The sequence below is a fragment of the Hordeum vulgare genome, chromosome 7H (assembly GCF_904849725.1).
Source record: "Hordeum vulgare subsp. vulgare chromosome 7H, MorexV3_pseudomolecules_assembly, whole genome shotgun sequence".
Lineage (NCBI taxonomy): Eukaryota > Viridiplantae > Streptophyta > Magnoliopsida > Poales > Poaceae > Hordeum > Hordeum vulgare.
Genome location: NC_058524.1, coordinates 184,482,964 through 184,504,366, shown reverse-complemented (window position 1 = coordinate 184,504,366; position 21,403 = coordinate 184,482,964). Strand labels below are relative to the sequence as shown.

The 21,403-nt window shown below is 40.8% G+C and overlaps 1 pseudogene across 1 annotated transcript; it reads right to left on the bottom strand.

Moving 5' to 3' along the window:
* Positions 1 to 234: 234 nt before the first annotated feature.
* On the bottom strand, positions 235 to 6,105 carry LOC123407694 (annotated as a pseudogene). The gene is made up of 14 exons (XR_006612655.1): positions 5,576 to 6,105; positions 4,870 to 5,026; positions 4,408 to 4,776; positions 3,470 to 3,839; positions 3,287 to 3,393; positions 2,876 to 2,975; positions 2,400 to 2,527; positions 2,176 to 2,246; positions 2,004 to 2,046; positions 1,830 to 1,926; positions 1,621 to 1,704; positions 1,333 to 1,454; positions 1,189 to 1,249; positions 235 to 632 (listed from the first exon to the last, which is right to left on the bottom strand). The product of XR_006612655.1 is annotated as an uncharacterized LOC123407694 (transcript).
* Positions 6,106 to 21,403: the final 15,298 nt, after the last annotated feature.

The window sequence follows — 21,403 nt, the reverse complement described above, 5'->3', positions numbered from 1 at the left end:
CATGAATCTAGTTAATGCCATGTTACTAATTATTTCATGGATTAATCTACTCGGAAAATTGCCTATTTACTCAACACTACATTGCTGCAAGACTTTTTGGAGATGGTTATGCACGCCATGCATCTGTTGGCTATTGTATCCTCCATTCCCAGATATTGAAGCAATTTCTTTGAAAAACTCTACATTGGTACAATACAAGATTTTTTGGAGATGGGTCTAAGTAAGAACATGGAAGACAGGGAATACCGTATATTAATCTGACTTGAATATTATGTATTTAACTGCTAACTTAACACAAATTTTGTTGGGTGCAGTAACACTATTTCATAGCTACAAGTATCTTGGCGTTTTGGCAACAACGAGCGGGAGATAGGGCAGCAGTGAATCACTACAGAACGGGCAAGGATATGCTGTGAGCAAAATTTGCACGAATCTTACACATGTAGCAAAACTTCTACAGTTGCGTGCATCGATCCTGTAGAGGCTAGGGTGACACCTCCATTTCGACGAAAAAACTAGGTAATTCTAGCTAAGTTGTTCTCCACGAGGCTCCACTGTTTACAAGCTTGGTATATGCATCTCTGAAATCGGCGAAAAATTTATCCTGGTCCTCCGCATAGATGTTGATCCACCTGCAAGCAGTTTAGTGTCTCCGATGTCAATGGGCCGATCAGCTGACGTAAAATATGCAAGGAAATTTGCTAAGATCCATTTGGCCTAGGTTGCTTAATATTTTTTAGGTCGCCTAGTCTGCCTAGCTTGTCACCAAAAGTTTAGTCAGACGGCAAATGGTGCTTGTATTTCAAAGATTGGGCAAGCAAATGGTGTTTAGAAAGATTGTGAATGATCTACAACATGTTACTCCCTCCGTTTCTAAATATAAGTCTTTTTAGAGGTTCCACTATAAACTACATAAGGATGTATATAGACATATTTTAAAGTGTACATCCGTATGTAGTCACTAGTGTAATCTCTAGAAAAACTTATATTTAGGAACGGAGGGAGTATAAGCTAGGACCACCTCTAGAACTATTCTGGATTTTACTATTCATGTAGGCCATCTTATCTAATCTAGCTTATTTAAAGCAAGCCAAATCATCTGGCTCTAAGATGGTCCTAATAACTTTGTCGAATGAACCCTAAGAAGGATATGTTTTGTTAAACAAACTGTCTGGTTCAGTAGAATACCTCAAGCATTCATCATCTTCAGTGAGTGCCCAGTCCGTGGGCAGCCCTATCGGCATGCCAGCTTCACATATGAACACCACACATAAGTACATTTACAAATTAAGTGGTATTAAAGGGGGAGATGGTAATATCACAATCACTCACATGAAGTCGGCCGTGGCTTCTCAAGGAGTACTTTGAAATAGGCGTTATCAAAAGCATTTGGATTCCCAAATCCTTTACCCCCAATTGTGTGAGCTCCAGATAAAACGACCATCTCCTGTGTCCTGCCAAGCAGACATGGATGGGCACTGGAAGCTTTATGGAAAAATTGGCAGAATTGTAGGGAAAATCATATAATACAAGTTTGGCCAATGGAGCTAAGTTTCATCAGGTACTAAAAAAATAGACAGCGGAAATTCACAGAGGTTGTTGGACAAAAGAGAGACTCACGAAAACCCCTTTTTGCCAAATGATGTTTTCAAGGCGACAACATCCAATGTTTCTTCAGGAAGTTTACCGGTAGGATCAGCAGTGCTACATGAGAAATGCGTTATTTCAGAAGAATAACGACAAATACCTAATAGAAACACCTCTGGGATAGCGAAAAGTTTGGTTAATACTGTATGGAAGTTCTAAAATGACAAGCCACTATGATGCACCTGGAATCTAATCGGCCTAGTCTTACGGGAATTTCAGGCCCTCCACAGAGTGCAACTGCTTCAGCACCAGCCACTGCGATTAAGTCCGCCCATGACACTATAGAGACAGTAATAGGTTTGACTCCAGGATACAGATTAAGTTAAATACAGACAACACATGTGTAAAGCACATACCTTGCTGAACCTGGTCGATTCCTTCTTTTGCTTTTCGTAGTATCTGATTGGTTTTAAAGCAATCAACAGATATGTCAAGTTAGGTGTTCCTCCGTAGGATATGGCACTATCCATGACAACAAGCAAAGAGGAAAGATGTGTTGTAAAGGTACTTTCTGAAGAGGAAAATAACCTTTAAGGATTTACTAAGTCCTGTATTTTCAGGTCTGTCAGCTTCATAAATTATGGAGCCATTCATTCCACCTGCAAGATATTGTCATCAATCATCAATTTTCTCTAGTGTCTTCTACTCTTAGCATTTTGAATCGCAATTCTAGATCATTAGACTTTTAAACACGTGCAAACCTTGCTCAGAAACTATTATTGAACTTTGGTAACATGCAAAAAATATCTAACCTGATTTGTCGCTAATATCAAAAGTCCCTGCATCATGGAAAACCAAACGAAGCACGCCAGCTGCTTTCACCTTGGATAAGACATTCCTCACTCCGTCTCGAATAATTGATCCATCATATGAGTCAGCCCTACAAAGTCACAGTAATTAGGGAACTTCTTTGATATTATCATGGTGATGATGTTTAAAAATCAAGAAACAACCACCTCAAAGTTCATATGGATGTTTAAAGAACAAGAAACAACTTTGAGTAGGTTACTCTTTTCTGCGAATTAATATTGTAGGTCATACTTGATTGTCCTAGGATCCACTTCTTATATTTGATTCTAGTCTATGATTACAGTTCAACAAATTGACCATAAAGAAAAAGCTCACATAAATGTAGGCTAACAGCACTAGATTGATAGGAACTCTATCTCATAGGTATGAGAATTAAGTACAACATAGGAATGTAATAGTGGCTGAAGACTGTACTTACGCACTCGCCATATCAACATGAGGAAGTAGAAAAGGGAGCAGAGCAACAGCAGCAAAATCTCTCCTTCTATAACATTGGGTATTTGCAGGACCTGAGGCCACTATACTCACAAAAAATGTAATTGGCCAACAATATATTAGCAGACTGGAAGAAAATTCTTAGTTCTTGCTATATATTCGTTTTGTCAAATGGTTGGAACGCAATACAGGTTTATTGTGTGAAAAAATGTTCAGCTGTAGGCTGTAGCAACTAGCTAACCCCTCAAAACTAGTCTCAATCCTCAAACTCTAGGTGGGAAGTAAATTCACTACCAGCAATGTTCTCTTGTACAGATTCCCCAAAGCAACAAAAAATGAGCAATGTATTACAGTGCTATTTGCTTCTAAAAATTAGCCATGAAATGCGCCATACCTGAAAGGCTGTTCACATTATGCTGTTCAATGGGCTCTGGGCATGCAGGATCAGCACTGCACCTACTACCAGCAGCAAACGCTGTTATCACAGCCTTCGCAGTTCTTCTACTCCTGTAGCACCACAATATCCACATGTTATCCGCCGTCCATGGCCGGCATGAGAGGGGATGCAAACATTTACCTGCAGGCGCAAGGACTGCAGCTGGAGAAGAAGAAGCTGGAGGAGGAGGCAAGATGGGGGATGTTGGTGAGCTCCATCCCCTTCCTGCTTGCCTTGTTTGAATGTCAGTAATGGTTGCTGGTGCCCTGAAATGAAAGAGGAAAAAGACACAACTCACTAGTCAGCCTATCCAGGTCCATGTGTGGTTCCCAGCTGACGGTCCCCAAGCAGGCACTTGGATAAGCCGCTTCAGTGGTAAATATCCATCCATCTGTAGGCTATTAAGAATATACGTCTGAACTCTATCTCTGTAAATTCACAATAGATTTCGTGGTGTTGACTGTGTTTTTTGTTTGCTGTGATTTCTTTTTTTTTCACCCATGCTCCCATATAACACCATAAAATTACCCAAAATAGAGAAAATGCCAAAAAAAAAAAAACTGTGGTTCACAGAACTCGGAAAACAAACCAAGGCAAAAGATCTCTCCACTCAGATCGATTTAAAAATCATCATTGCTGCCCAGCAGTCATCTTCACAGAACAAGATAGCAATGGAGGTTTTTGCTGAAAGAACATCCACAACAGGAGCAGAGTAGTAGGGAACTTATTAAAGCAAAGGGCGGTGAATTATCAATTACCGAGCACTTAAGTAACGGAAGTAATATAATTTATAAGAAAGTCATCATGTGTTCAAATGGGAGTTCTGGCTGTAATATATACATGGCAAAAACACATAATGGGAGAAGGTTACGGGCTTACATAAATAGGTTACAGACTACACAAACGCAATAGTCGTCCTGGGAGCTACTAATAAATACTAGTATCATATAGATTCGCATACAATACTTCTATCATTCCTGATGCAAGATAGCTGAGCCTCAAATTTACAGGGAAATATACATGGATCTGGCATGCAGCTTGCTTATGAGTCGGGACTCTTTGATGATGGATTGAATGGCACTTGGTCGGCACAATCCAAGTTATCTCCAGAGTGCTGAACACCAACTCCCATCAAATCAAGATAATGCTGATAGTGGGATATAATGGCATTCATACTTTCAGTGGTACCTTTACCACAGATGGCATCACCATACAAAATGTTCATTGTCACACCGAAGCCAGGATACCTCTTGGACAAAGTGTCTTTCTTGGTTGGTTTCCAGTTGCCAACAAAGGCATCATGGGCTGATGGCTGCTTCCTCTTCATTGGAGTCATCCACCTCCAGATCGCTGCTTCAAATGCTAGAGTGGCATTCTGTTCCAATAACTCTGGGTGGTTCAACAGATCCTGCTTGATACCCTTACCCACGATACCATAGTTGTAGTTCCTGGGGATCATTAACAAGCAGATTCAAAATCAATAGCTTGACCCAGCCAGTTTCTAATTAACAACTACTGACAGAAGAACATATCAGACTGACCAGTAAACAGGAAGGGCGCCTCGGCCATAGTACCCAACTCCTTCAGCACAACGGTATAATTCGTTGCTGTCGTCGCAGTAGCTCTGGCTTGGGCTCATTTCATGGTTGTAGCAAAGACCCCAAGCCAATGAACCACCTGTGGCAAGACTATATCCACCTGTAGGAGTAACCATCCGGTAATATGAGATGCCACTCCTGATTATCATCTTTAGGATTCTTATACATTTGTAACCACGTTTAAATGTACCACTCCCAGTGAACATATAACAGTTAGAATGAAACTGCTGAAGATTTCTAATCAGTTGTACAAAATTATACGTACGAGTTTTATATTATTACAACTTGATAGACAATAACAAGACTCATACTAGCACTAATGATGATTTGTATATATCAATCCAGTATGGGTTTAAAATCAGATAAAAATGCATTGTTTTTTTTTTACCATTTTCAGATTCAAAATTGCAGGTGTCAAGTTTCAAATGTAGGTAGGAAGTAGGAACTATTCTGTTGAAACACTATTCCAGTGGAAACTAAATGCCTACACATCACGTTGTATCCGGAAAAGGCCCATACAAATAGTCTCACCCTGGCTTGGAATTCATGAAGCCTAGGGCTAAAACTCTTAGTGACAGGTACCGATTTCTCTATATCCCGGAAGGCACATCAAGGTGAATTAGAGAATGAAGAGCAGAGAGAAGCGTACACGAGGTCTTGGCGCCGACGTGGCCGAGGAAGGCGGCGACCTCCTTCATGCTCATCTCCCTGCCGCCGGTGGTGCCGAACCCGCGAGGCTCGAAGAGGGACGCGGCGGTGATGAAGGCCTGGTAGTTCCAGAAGCCGGCGGCGTGGGCGAGGGAGTTGTTGCGCTGGGCGAAGAGCTCCTCGAACTGGTAGGCCTTGAAGTAGTCGGTGATGGTCTCGTTGCAGCAGAACCTGCTGCCGCTGCACTCCCACCCCTTGTCGCACGCAGTCTCGCCGCCCTTCTGCCTCCTTGCGTCCGCCGCCGCGAGCAGCGCCACCAGGAGCAGAAACGACGCCGCCCGCACCATCCCCATTGCCGCCGCGGGACCAGAACCGGCACCGGCGAAAGGGAAGCGGGGGGGAGAGAGGAATGATGGGGGTTGTCGGTGGTGGGCTTCGTTTCCTCACCGATCTGCTGGGGAGGTGAGAAGGGGAAACTGGTTGGTAGCCGTCGACGCAGGAGAGAGGCTGGTGCGCGGCAGCTGTTCCGGGGCATTTCCGTCATTTGCTGCGGGGCTCAATTCCCGTGAGGCCTAATTTGGTTTACACTGATTTTGTAGGATTTCTATAGAATTTTTCTCTCTTCATCCCTTCGGTATGTATGAATGGATTTCTATTGCTGCTTACAAATACTCCCTCCGTCCCAAAATAAGTGTTTTAAGCTTAGTACAATATTGTACTAGAGCTAGTACAAAGTCGAGACAGTTATTTTGGGACGGAGGGAGTACTAGTTTCTGTTCTTTATATTCGAACGATATAAACATTAAGATCCTGTTTGGAACCACTCAAATTATATAATTCATTTTTTATAATCTATTATATCTTCAAACATGACAGATTATGATGTAGATTATAAAAACTAGATAGACAGATTATTAAAAACTCACAATCTACTCTATCCAGCTAAAATCAGATTATGAATTACTAATGATCCATTACCCTTGTAAAGTTGAAGATAATTACATTCCTGCCACCGCCACCCTCCTCTTTCTTAAAAAAAGATAAGACAAACATGTCATTATGCAATGTAAAATCTGAATTACAGTTTATATAATATGACCTTCAAACATGCCTACCTAGATTATTTTTATAAACTAGATTATATAATCTATCTTTATAATCGAGATTACTATAATCTATTATGGTTCCAAACATGGCTAACTAATGAAAAAATATTCCTTTAGTTTCATAATATAAAAGTGTTTTTGACACTATGAAAGGACTAATATCTTATACTCCCTTCGTCACGGTTTAAAGGCACCTTTTAGATTTAATGCATTTCCAAAATTAAGAAGGATTAAGGCGTATTTTATTTAGTGCCTAGTAGTACACCATGCATGAATAATTAAAGGAAGCCACTAGGAATCAGACTACTGATTCTTTGAATTGTATCAGACTAGTCATTGACCGTTGGATAAGAAGTATGATGACCATTTGATTCGGCAGTGCAGCCCGGCGCATGGTGCCATGGTGTTGGATTGCTTCCTTAAAAAGTGCACCCATTATTTACTTTGCATGCCTAATTCCACATTAATTACAATCAATTTGTTTCCTAACAACTACTACAAATCAGGGCATATCAAATTGATTAGGCGCCATGTTACGTGTTTCCATGCATGCGACTTGCTTCCATTCTTTATTTCGAGTATAACTATAACTACCTCAAAGAAATATTATTTTCCTTCTTTGGCCAGCCTCGGAAATTGTTTCCATGACGAACATAGATTTCTTTCATTCTGTTATAAACTTATAATTGATTTGTTAATGTCGATTCCTTTCATGTGGTAAAATTGTTTGATTCAGTCAGCAGAAATATTTGCTTCGACGGCAACTCATCTTTGCTTTGATCTTGTTCGACCATATTTGTGTCCAATGCACGCAGAGAAAAACATTTTCAAGTGACAAGAAAATTATTTTGATTGTAGAACAATGGAGCTCTATTTTCTTTACGACTAGCATAATTTGAGCTCTCGACAAAAGTAAAATTGTTTGCAAGAAATACTCTTTAAAAAGAAAAAAAATGTGCTGCCAAAGTAACTCGAGATTACTTCCATCTAGTAGAAATTTGTGATTCGATCGTTTGCACAAAGTGCTTCCATTGCAACCGACGATCACTTCATCTAGTTAGAATTACTTTATTTCAGTCGCCCGTGAACATTGCTTCCATAATAACAAGAGATTTAACATGTCATATAAATTTCTTCTATGGCCACAACAACCAGAATGATGACACGTTATGTGTATCTTGGGCTGTAGGCACAATGCACACAACAGTGATGGCTACGCAGGGGACAAGTTGGCAACCCCATGAAAATTGGTATTTGCGTCCATCAAATTAAATTGGGACTTTGCTTCCAAATAATTTGGTGTTTGCATCCAATGAAATGGGAATTTGCTTCCAAAGAACTTGGTACTTGCATCTAAAAAGACGGATTTGCTTCCTTACAATATATGATCAGGTTTTGCATCCCTTACACAATGCAGACACCATACTTTTAAAGATATACATTTTTCTTCTTAATCACTATGGTATTATTTTCATATATCATAGAATTGTTTTAATACGAACATAGATTTTTTCATCAAATGGTAAATTACATGGGGATATGTTTCCACAATGGTGAAACATTTGTCTCAACTAAACAGAGATTTTGCTTCCACGGTGATCACGAAGCATTGCACCATCTATGGCAATAACACGAACTGCAAGCAAAAGTGCGACGACCGTGATGAAATTTGTGATCCATATTACTACCTGCTTCTGTGCTTCATGCAACCTGAAACATAATCACGCGAGGGAGTTAATACATTTCGGTGAAAAAATCCAAGTGCTATGGCGAATAACTCTACAGTGCATGAAGCAAACTGGACTTAGTGATGAAGCTTTAGCAAGATAAATATGCAGCAGACTGTATGGACTGACGATTCAAAAGTAATATGCCTATGAAGCATCGAACGGATGCAATGTCCACATACTTCATGTATGATGAGGGGAATCGGAACGTAGATCAGATGATGAGGTATGGAGGCTGATTCATCCAACCTGCTGCCTATGCTATCGTCATCCGCGAACATACAAAGCGATGAGGTGAAAATCCTTGAATTGATCCATGACTCTATTAGCTCTCCTCGTAGGAAGAATAAAAATGTACTTTGTCAATTAGACTTGTCTTAACATGAAGCATAAACACATCTAAACTAAAAAAAGTGGGACAAACACTAATATTGCTGCCAACCGAGGAGGCATATTTCCATGATGCACCTATCCAGTTCACATAAAAATCGTGGACAGTTTAGTGATCCAATACATACTGGATTGCACAAATTCACACTCACAAACTTGGCATAAACCAAGGTATTGGCATCTAGATATCAAACAAGAATGAGAAAAATAGTTATGTTAGGAATCAACTAGCACTGCATGATTAAAAAGTACCAAGAGGAGAGGATTCAAATAATGTGGTGGGCGCACCTGTGATACGCCATTCGTGCTTTGCATTGTTTGAACCGATATGCTACTCCGACGAGGTGGAGCGGATTCCAAACGGCAAATGGAGCGAGGCGTGATCCCGATGGAGAAAAGCGCAATGGTGAGTTAGGTCAGGGAGCTCGTCGGTGAGTAGGGGCCGCCGAGCTGCTGTACAAAGAGGAGAGAAGGAGGCAGTTACGTGGGTGATGTGTGCGAGGTTACAGGAAGCGCTCGGAGTCATGCGTGAGATTAGGAATTATTGCAACCGCGAAGGATCAGGGAGAGATGTTTACGGGTGGTTAGTCCCATCAGATATTTTTATTATTTTTCTTTACATAAAAAGCATTATCTTGAGCGTTAGATTTTAACAGAATCAACGACATTAAAGTGGTCTGGCGCTGGTGTCTTTTCAGACGATAGAGAGAAAGCGTTTCCCATAATTAAAAGTGATACTAGCTGCATGCATGATGTGAACTTGGGGTGGAATTGGTCTCAACCAATGCATGCAACAAGGACAGTTTGTTTAGAGAAGGAGGGATTAACTGCTCATTAACTTTCCATCTAATTAGGCACGATGGATTAATTTCATTGGTTTTTTAGCCGAGCGTCTGAAGAAAATAGAGTCAATCGCTGCATACCTTGATCCCAGCGATCTGGGCTACACGCCTTGTAAACTGTGATGGAGGGAGCAAGCCAAATGTATTGATGATAGAGCCTAGTAATAATGGCCTACTTGTCCCTGTTTCCTACTTGTCCTTGATAGACACCGTCATAACCCCACTGACACGGTTTTATATCAGGGGTGCCCTACGTAGAGGAGGCCAACCTCGGCAGCTACATAGGGCCCGTGAGGCGCAAGGCTAGAAGGAGGAGACGACCTTCGTATCCTTCAAGACTAAAGGACGACAAAGTCGTAGATCGCTCTATCTTCATGTAAACTCTAGACCTCTACTGTCTATATAAAAGGAGGTCTAGAATCCTCATTGACATCCAATCTTAGATCCAACTCTCGATAGCAATCTCATACATCATTGTAATTCTCTCCATGAGGTATCACATCATCATGAATAACAAGAATAAAACAAGATGTAGGGTATTACTCTTCGGAGGCACGAACCTGAGTAAATTGTGTGTGCAAACTTCTATCTAATACTTTCGACCACGTCATGAACCCTACTGAGATATCTGATGGTAATTCGCTCCGTCAGTTGGTGCGCCAGGCACACGCCACGTTAATCAAAGAATTGAAAGAAGTCGACGAGCTCTCGCTAGGCCAGACCTTCAGGCACTACTGCAGGATGGTCCTAAGACAACACATGTATCAGAAATCCTTCGAGGAAACTGTGTGCAATGTACATCAAAGCTCGTGCGATGTAATATATAAATGTTATGTCGTAATATCACACACATTCCGAAAACATAATTGTGTGTAATTTCGTGCAAATAATTTTTTGCAAAAATTGTGTGTCTAATGTTGCCTATTATTGCACACTGTTTTAAAATACGTAAACGTGTATGATACTTTACACATGATTTTTATGAATGATGTGTGTGTGATGTAGTGTGTCATTGTACACAGTTATTATAATGCAACCGTGTGTGATGTCGTGCATACAATTTTTGCAAAAAATATATGTGTAATGTAGCATATCATTGCACACGGAATTAAAAACGCAAACGCGTGTGATATCTTGCACATGTATTTTACATATATTGTCTATGCGATCTAATCTATCATTCGACACCCTTTTATAAATGGAATCGTGTGTGATGCCTGGAATTATTATTTTCCCAACAATAATGGTTTTCGCGATAAGTTTGAAGACGAGCTCGCATTTTCCTTCGTCGTTTGGCTTTGTTTTTTTGAACTTAACATGCATCATATAATCCCCCATGTTAAAATTTGACACTTTTCAAAGCTCACTTGTTATATTTGAGTTATTAACTGCATTTGTAGTCATTTAATGGATATAATTAAAATTTGAACAATGCGTGCATGACACTACACCACAACACTTAATTGGAGGCAGTTATCTGTCGGCAGGAATACCTAAACAAAGGCAAATTTACTGTCGGGGCATTTGTAACTATCGATACAAGCAGCTGAAGGCAAGGAAACTGCGAGTAGAACATGACCAACAAGGGAGAATGAACTGCCGGTATCCTATCTGTCGGGAAAAGTCTATTGTGGCTCACATTCTGCCGAGGTCCGCCTTTGGCGCGAGACCGAAATATAGTTTGGGGCCAAGCACGCGCAAGCGAGGGAAAGCACGTGATGAGGACATGGCTACCATGGATACGACCAAAAATATTTCATATTTGCATATTTGTGAGGTGATTTCTTATAATAATTATGCAATAATTTATTTATGTTATCCAGAATAAAAATACTTCACCTATTTTTACTCCATGCCTAAATACAGAATTGTTGAACGCTTGCATGAATCATGTGTGAAGATAAAGGAAGAGGAAATGATTAGAAGTTGTACAAGAAGTCCTCTCACATCAAAGGAAATGATTATGTGATGTTCAAGAAGTTCTCTCGCAACACTTTTAGCCCAAGAGAAGATAAAGTCCAATTCTCCCACGTTCTTGACTCAGATTCGGACTGCACAGATATACCTGCCTCAAAACGTCAACAAAGGTTTTATACGGACTCCGAATTGGGTGGTTTTTTGTTGGAAAGCATATTTTATGTACGTTCCATCCCAATTGGAATCACCTTAAAATTCGTTCAGAGCATGGAGAAAATGACGAAACAATCTAACGTTGCACCAGAATCCGAGTCAAACTACAAGTCCAAAGGTGTTGCATCACCTCCACTTGGGCCCATAGGCCTTGTACGACCTAGGGTTAGTTTTAGGCTGCCTTGGGTCCTCCCACCTCCTTGGTTGCCACCCCTTGCTCCTATATAAGTAGATCAATCTAAGCTTTTTTGCTTGGGATTTGTTTAGTTAAAAGTTAGTCATTCCAACTTTATGTACTTCGTTTGTGTCCAGCGACCAGACTAAGACCGCTTTCGGATTCGCACCCTTATCAATACGTCATATATATTCTTGCTTGTTCTTCAATTGCTTGCAGAAAGAGACCTTCGTGATCAGGTTGATCGTGCTCCGGCGTGGTCAATAACCTCTTGGAGTTGGTTCAGCGATTTCTAAGGCGCAACGTCATGCACATTTGTAGTTAGATCGTCAAAGTCGTCTGCAACAAATCGATAGCCACCATCTCATCGAAAGATCGGTACCCTCGCCTCTATCAAGTGGTATCAGTTTTCAGGTTGCTCGGTGAGAATTTCCAGTTATCCCTATATTAGATTTATTTTTCTTACCTATTGCCATAGAAAAAGCCACACACACAAAAATTAGATCTATTCATACTTTATCCCTTCCGTTGTCGCCCACCATCATCCATCAAAATCCACCACATGCTCCAATTGTTCATTGTCATTATCATACTTGAGGTTGTTCACATCTATTCTTGATCCAATCTGCATCTTATTTGGTTGTTGGAGAGAAGAGAAAAAAAGTAAGATAAAAAAGAGAAGAAAAAAAGTAAAAAAAGTGAGAGAAAAAAATAGAAAAGAGAAAAACAAACAAATTTCGGGTCTATCTAGACTCAATCCCGTATGTGAATTCGGATTGGAAACTTTTTTGTGTAGTGTTCAGTAAAACAAGTGTATCTTCCTCATACGAAGTCCGTTTTGGCTCCACGGGTACTCAAATTCGAGCTATCGACGAGCCTCATTATTCATGCCTCCAAATTGACTTATAAATATGACTTTTTCCCTCCGAAGGTCGCGGACACAGTTTGTCAATATTTTTCAGGCCCATTCTTGAATTTTTTGACTCCTTATACGAAATCAGAATTGAGTGATTCTTTTTTGCATTGACATGCTTGGGTCAATGGAAATCTTGAGGAAAAAAATACGTAATATTTTCCGGAGGAAAGTTGCAAAGAGAGTTTTGGTATATCATGCTTCGCAGTCATTTATCATGATTATTTTTACTGCCATTGTGATCTTCACTTATATCTTCCTATTTAGAGCCATTTCACATCATCTGTTGCTGATACTTGTGATATGTCGTGAATCCTTTAGTGTTCTAGGCTCGCGTCTCTAGTACGGTCTAGCATAGGACCAACACAGTATCGTTGTTGAGCGTTTATTCAACATTGCATCTTTGAATTGATTATTGCTAATCTTTTTCTATCATATATTAAGCCTTCTAAGCTCCACATATTTCTACACCATGTATACATACGTTCACCTGGTAATTGCTTTACTCAACCTTCGGAGATATTGACACCGTCGATTGTCGTTCACCACCTGTTGCATGGTAAGAATTCGTAAGACATTGATATTTGCTTTATTGTGAGCGTTTTACCACCACATCCCACTAGTTCATAGGAACAACATTCCTGAATTTTTTTCTACTAGTCATGACAGGATCGAGAGTTGTCAATTCATGGGCTTCTTCGATCATGGGAGAAGTACCACCAAAACAACCGTTACGAGAGGTGCATAGAGATCCAAATGCGCATGATCAGGTTAATGTTTCTACACCACCATTTAATGGTTGTTTTAGACCTACTTTATATATTGAATGGGAATTTGAAATAAATGATATATTTGCTTCCCATAATTTTGTTGAACATAAGAAAGTTAAGGTCGCGGTTGGTTCTTTCACCGGTTATGCTTCCGTTTGGTGGAGCGGATATTGTCGGTTACACCCTGATTACATACCTACTACTTGGGATTATTTGAAACATGCCATGAGTCACACATTCGTTCCTGCTTATTATACTCATGACATGATTAAAAAGTTCTAACATTTAAAACAAGGTAGTGACACCGTAACAAAATATTACGATGATTTACAAACTACCTTGTTGCATTCCTCATTAGAAGAAAGTGAAGAAGATTTTATGGATATATTTTGGGGAGGACTAAACCATGATATTCAGGAGATACTAATTCATGAAAAGTGTTATCTTATGGATCGTTTGTTTCGTCTTGCTTGTAAAGTTGAACAGGAAATAAAACGATGTGTTGCCCACAAGGAGAACGAGCGCAAGGTGCACATTCCAAGAGTTGATATGGTTGTTCCTTCAACTATTGGGCGTACGATAACAACCACATCAATTGTTGTGAAGGCCACATCACCTTCACCATGTGACACGTTACCATCGAGAGTGCCTACATCATTAGAGTTGATCATGATAGGTAATGACAAAGGTACTTATCTTCCACCTCCACATGAGTATGATGAATGGCTTGTCAATTGCAATGTACCCTATGATGAGCTACCCATTACTTTGGTCACACCACCTATTTTAGAGGACTATATTCATGACCTGACTTTGCCATGTAATTAAATAACTACAATATCAACAATGTTGAGTGAATCCATTGAATTAACTATTGATGAGAAAGAACCATGTGAATCTGAGAATAAATCAAATTTGTGTCAAATATTTTTTTAAATAATTGTGCCAATGTTTAATCATTTTGATATGACCTCTAATCTTGGTGATGATTCTATGTCAAATGACTTGTTGCATGTTTGTTTATTTAAGCATGTTGTAGCATGTAAATTTAAAACAATTAAAGTGTATTCACCAATGTTAGGATGGTTTCATGATGAACATTGTCATTCTTTTGATATGAAGAAGGACTTCACTTATATGTGCAAACTAAGTTGCAATATTTTCACGCCTTCTACTTCTTGTGATAATATTTTGGCTTTATATTTCATAAGATATGAAAGTTTCTCATGTATACATGTGTCATATGTGCAAAAAACAAGGGAAGTAAAAATGGATGACATATACATATACAACATATATGCTTTGTCTCTTTTGTCATTTCAGATTAAGCAACGCCGAGGACGGCTTTGTTTTCAAGAAGGGGAGGATGATGAGGACATGGCTACCTTGGATACGACCAAAAATATTTCATATTTACATATTTGTGAGGTGATTTGTTATAATAATTATGCAGTAATTTATTTATGTTATCGAGAACAAAAATACTTCACCTATTTTTACTCCATGCCTAAATGCAGAATTGTTGAACGCTTGCACGAACCACGTGTGAAGATAAAGGAAGAGGAAATGATTAGGTGTTGTTCAAGAAGTCCTATCACATCAAAGGAAATGATTATGTGTTGGTCAAGAAGTTCTCTCAAGTCACTTTTAGCCCAAGATAAGATAAAGTACAATTCTCTCACATTCTCGACTCAGATACGGACTGCACACACATACCTGTCTCAAAACGTCAACAATGGTTTCATACGGACTCCGGATTGGGTGATTTTTTTGGTTGGAAAGTAGATTTTATGTACATTCCAGCCCAATTGGAATCACCTTAAAATTCGTTCGGAGCATGGATTAATTGACGAAACAATCTAACGTTGCACCAGAATCCGAGTCAAACTACAAGTTCAAAGGTGTTGCATCACCTCCACTTGGGCCCATAGGCCTTGTACGACCTAGGGTTAATTTTAGGCTGCCTTGAGACATCCTCCCACCTCCTTGGCCGCCACCCCTTGCTCCTATATAAGTAGATTAATCTAGTAGCTTTTTGCTTGGGATTTGTTTAGTTAAAAGTTAGCCATTCCAACTTCGTGTACTTCGTTTGTGTCCAACGACCAAACCAAGAACGCTTTCAGATCCCCACCTTTATAAATACTTCATATATATTCATAATAGTCAGATTGCTTTTATCATATTCTTGTTTGCTCTTTGTTTAGTTGCAGAAAGAGACCTTCGTGGCCAGGTTGATCGTGCTCCGGCATGGTCAATAACCTCTTGGAGTTGGTTTAGCGATTTCTAAGGTGCAACATCGTGCACGTTTGTAGTCTGAACGTCAAAGTCGTCTCCACAAAATCGATAGCCACCATCTCATCGAAAGATCGGTACCCTCGCTTCTATCAACACGCGAGAGGAAAAAAACTTTAGCGTGCGAGAAAAAACATTGCACAATAAACGCGCCAGCATTATCTCCTCCAACCCCCAAATCGAATCCACCCATGCCCAACCAGACCACCATAACCGCCCCCAGCCACAACACCGCCGCCTCCCTCAACCACAACACCGCCACCGGTGCGACCCGCCCTAAATCCAGTGCCGACGGTGTCCACCACCACCGCTGTTCTACCACCGCCCCAGCAACCCCATCGCCGCTCCGAGCCACCCAACTGCTGTCGGTCGACCTAAATCGTGAGCATTGCCGTCGGCCCTCACCATCATATCCCCCATCCCCCCTTGCCACAGCCACCCAACCCCACCGTTGCCTAATGCCCTCCTCGTCGACGGTCGACCACTAACTCCTTTTCCACCATTGTCGGTGTCAAAACCATTGAATCTCGGGTAGGGGATCAGGAACTGTGGATCTTGAATCGATGGGTAACGGGGAACAAGGGAGACGATGTTTACCCAGGTACGGGCCCTCTTGAAGGAGGTAAAACCCTACGTCCTGCTCTCGTTTATATTGATGGTGGAGTATCGAATACAGTGTTGATCTACCTCAAGATTGTATGTGGTGGTCCAAAACCCTAGGAGTAATGATCTTAACTTGTCCTTCGAACTAAAAGCCCTCTGGTTTATATATTTAGATACCAGGGTTATTAGGGTTACACAACGTCGGTTACACCAGGGAGAAAACATGTCGACCATCATCTTTCCTTGGAGCATACACTAAGTTTTGGATACAATGTCACCTCATAATTAGGGCTCCAGTGACAACCATAAGACAACGCATGAGTGTGTCCCATGAAAGTATGTAAGCGGCCCGAGGCCCCCATAGTCCTGGACTCCTTGAGTAGCCCCCGAACTGTCCTCCAATGCTGCAGTCTTGATCTAGCATCTTCATGCGTCAAAGTCTTCGGCCTGTGGGGCGAGTTCCCATCTTCCCCTAAGTTTGCCTGACTCTAGTTCAGCTTGCAACGCATTCCCGATTGTCAAAGCGTCACATGGCCCACAAAACTGTCCTTTCCACCAGAGGGTTGATTACATCCCTCGATTTATGTGCTCCAATAGGAGACATGCGATGATGTCTACTACACAACTTTATTCGTGTAGACTATGTTGGGCCTCTAAGTGTAGAGTTTTGTAGGATAGTGTAGGCTGCAAACTTGCTTCTGAGTGTGGACTCATTGCAAGAAGCCATCTGCTGGTTCTCCCTCGCTTCAAGGAATACAAAAAACGTAATCTGTTGGAGAACTACATTGGAAAAGTTGTTGTAAGCTACTTGTTTCGTAGCTAATGTGCTATCTATTTTCTGTTACACCTACGTATGATCACTAATCTTGTTCCTGCCTTGTTTGCTATCTTGGTAGGAAAATTTTGATATGAACACAGACTAGGAGACCGTTAAGACCGCGTGCAAAGATATTCTACAGAAAAGTTCGAAGAACAGATGCCATAAGATCAAGTAGAAATATTTTGATGCCATAGCAGCAAACAAAGTCGGCATCAAGTCTCCCGTGCCAGATATGACAGATGGTGAAAGGCAGGCTCTGGTGGATATGTGGTCTACCCCAAGACACAAGGTTTGTATCTACTACTATGGCATCTTGTAAACATGTAGCTACTGGTTTATGTTCTGCACATGATATGCTAGTGCTAGAACATGCTAATAGTATGCTTTTTTGTAGGAAACTTGTGTGTCGAACAAGATGAATCGAGAAAACATAGTGTACCAACAAAGAACTGGTTCCATGCACTACAGAGCACACATTTTTCCATTGTGAGAACTTTTGTCTAGAGAGGTTACCATTTGATCCTCGTTGAATAACATTTTTAATTCTTGATTTTTGTTGAAAACATTTTAGAAATAAGAACGTAAGGGTGAGAAGTGCTACCTCTTGGGCTTGCATTGGTTTTTCCCTTGAAGAGGAAAGGGTGATGCAGCACAGTAGCAGTAAGTATTTCCCTCAGTTTGAGAACCAAGGTATCAATCCAGTAGGAGTATCAAGCCAAGTCTCCAAAGTACCTGCGCAAAAACAACAAACTTGCACCCAACGCTACAAAGGGGTTGTCAATCCCTTCACGGTTAACTGCAAGGTGAGATCTGAAGGCGGAAAGTGCAACAAAGTAAAAGTGTAGGGCTGAAAATATGAAGTGAAGAAGACCCAAGGGCCATAGTATTCACTAGAGGCTTCTCTCATGATAGCAAATATTACGGTGGGTGAACAAATTACTGTCGAGCAATTGATAGAACCGCGCAAAGTCATGACGATATCTAAGGCAATGATCATACATATAGGCATCACGTCCGAGACAAGTAGACCGATACTTTCTGCATCTACTACTATTACTCCACACATCGACCGCTATCCAACATGCATCTAGTGTATTGAGTTCATAACGAACAGAGTAACGCCTTAAGCAAGATGACATGATGTAGAGGGATAAATTCATGCAATAGATATAAACCCCATATTTTTACCCTTGATGGAAACAACACAATGCGTGCCTCGCTACCCCTTCTGTCACTGGGTGAGGTCACCGCACGGTATGAACCCAAAACCAAGCACTTCTCCCATTGCAAGAATTATAGATCAAGTTGGCCAAATGAAACCCACAACTCGAAGAGAATTACAAGGATATGAAATCATGCATATAAGAGATCAGAAGAAACTCAAATAAGATTCATAGATAATCTGATCATAAATCCACAACTCATCAGATCTCGACAAACACACCGCAAAAGAAGATTACATCGGATAGATCTCGATGAAGATCATGGAGAACTTTGTATTGAAGATCCAAGAGAGAGAAGAAGCCATCTAGCTACTAGCTATGGACCCGAAGGTCTATGGTGAACTACTCACGCATCATCGGAGAGGCAATGGCGTTAATGAAGAAGCCCTCCATGTACGAATCCCCCCTCCGGCAGGGCACCAAAACGTGCCCAGATGGGATCTTGCGAAGACAGAAGCTTGCGGCAGCGGAAAAGTATTTTCGTGGCTCTCTCCCATGGTTTCAGATTTTTCGAGGATTTATAGGCGGAAGAACTAGGGCAAAGGAGCCACGGGGGGCCCACAAGCCTGCTAGGCGCGCCCCCAGGCCGCGGCTAGGGGGCCTGTGGCCTCCCGTGGTGCCCTTTGCCTTGGTTCTCAAGCTTCCTGCATATCTTCTGTTCCGGGAAAAAAAATCTTTTCGGAGGTTTTATTCCATTTGGACTCTGTTTGATATTCTCCTATGAAAAAGATCAAAAACACGGAAAAACAGGAACTGGCACTTGACACCGAGTTAATAAGTTAGTCCCAAAAAAGATATAAAATGCATACAAAACATGCAAAGTTTGACAAGATAATAGCATGGAACCATCAAAATTATAGATACGTTGGAGACGTATCAAGCAGTTGTCTGCAATTAACCTGTTCAAGTCCACCCACAATAGCAAGAAGCACGGGTTTTCGGATCCATTTAAGATTGCTATAGTAAGTCACTCCATGCTTTGTCCAGTCAGTTCACAGCCTGAGGTTTTATGATTTGCTGATGCTATTGTATGTTCCATGCTTTTATGCTGTTTGCTAGAGCCTAAGATAGGTTTGGTATCTCAACAAAGATATCAGAATTCTCTGTATAGTTCTCAACAAAGATATCAGAATTTGGTGTAGCTATTTGTTGCATTTTTTATGATATGATGAAAATTCATCTGAATGTCATTGCCTTTGATGATCGGCTCACTCGGGAAGCCATCTTATATAGAACCAAAGGTATATATGTGAAATAGATCTGCCACTAATGTGTATCATTTTCCTCCATATGCTAGCTTGAGATGGAAAAAAGGAAGGATGCGACGGTAACAGAAGGTGAAGAGCCAAAGTCTGTTGCGGAAATTGTTGACGAAGTGCTCAAGACCAAAGTCAAGCAAAGCACATTCCTGAGGAATGTTGGGCTCCAGTCATCTAAGAACAACTCCAGCAAAGAAAGTGTTGATGTGGTTGCCCATGTGCGTGATCTTGAGCAGAAGCCGGAGAGGTCAGAGCATCAAGGTGAAATGATGCAAGAAGAATTGGCAGCAATCAAGATGAAGGCAAAGAAGCTGAAGTTGCACGCGAGTAGGAATTTGAGTTGCAGCGCAAGAAGTCTCAAGAACAGGATGAGAAGTTAGCCCACTTGATGGCTCTCTTTGGAGCTAAAGCATCATACAAGCTCTATGTGATGGCTCATTTTGGTTTCTCTTGCTCCCTTTGAACCTGTGAAGTTGAACATGTCATAGAACCTGTCGTTGAACATGGCTCATTTTGGTGATATTAAACCTGTGAAGTTATGTAGTTTGTGAACCTATGAAGTTATGCATTTTGTGAAGCTCTGCACCTGGTTCATAGTGTGTTTATTGAATTGGCCTCTAAATTTGTTGGACTTCAAAAGGCCAAGGCCCAAAGAAGAATAAGACTAAAATGTCTTGGGACTAAAAAAAGTTGAGTGTAAAAAAAACCTAGCGTGTAAAAGGTTGCATCCGAGAAAATAAAAGGACAAGGCACAAACAAGAACTAGACAAAAAAGGTTGTGGCCCAAAAGAAGAGTTGACTATAAAAAAAATTGTTCTGTAAAAGGCTCCATCCCAAAAATAAAAGGCCAAATTATTGGGCCAGGCCCATGCAGCTAAGTAAAATAAAGAGAGAGAAAATATTAAATGGGATGAATTATTGGGCTTGGCCCATGTAGACGGCTGAAATGGACCAGGCTGATTCTAATCTACGACCTTTTCATTTGGTCGCAATTTTGCCATGTCAGCTTGTGAGGGTAGATCTGATGTGGTATGGGCAGATTTCTAATGACCAAAATAATTGGTCGTAGAACCTATGACCTTTTGTTTTGGTCGTAAATGTCTACGACCATTTTAAAAGAAAAGTCGTTATGTTTCATTAGAGACAGTCATCTTTTGACAAACTCATTTTGGTCATGAAAAGGTCACAAATGGAAAAGAGTGACCATTCAGTGACCAATATTGATGGTCACAAGTTGGCATATTTCTTGTAGTGAATATATTTAAACTATTTATCTATCACTACTTATCGCTTGCAAGTAACGAATTCAAGGGGATTGACAACCCTCTTACCCGCGCTAGGTGCAAGTGTGTGCTCATTGGTGTGTAGGCACTCTAGAAGGGAAGTTGTGTGGTCCTCCTATTGGTTCTATAACCTTGGTTCTCACTGAGGGAGATACTTATCTATATTGGGATGCATCATCCCCTCTTCTTCAGGGAAAGCGCCAACGCAGATCACAAATATCACTCGGGTAGTGTACTGGGATGTGCAATGATCTAGCATAACATGTAAACAATGATCAACGGTGGCTTTGCCACAA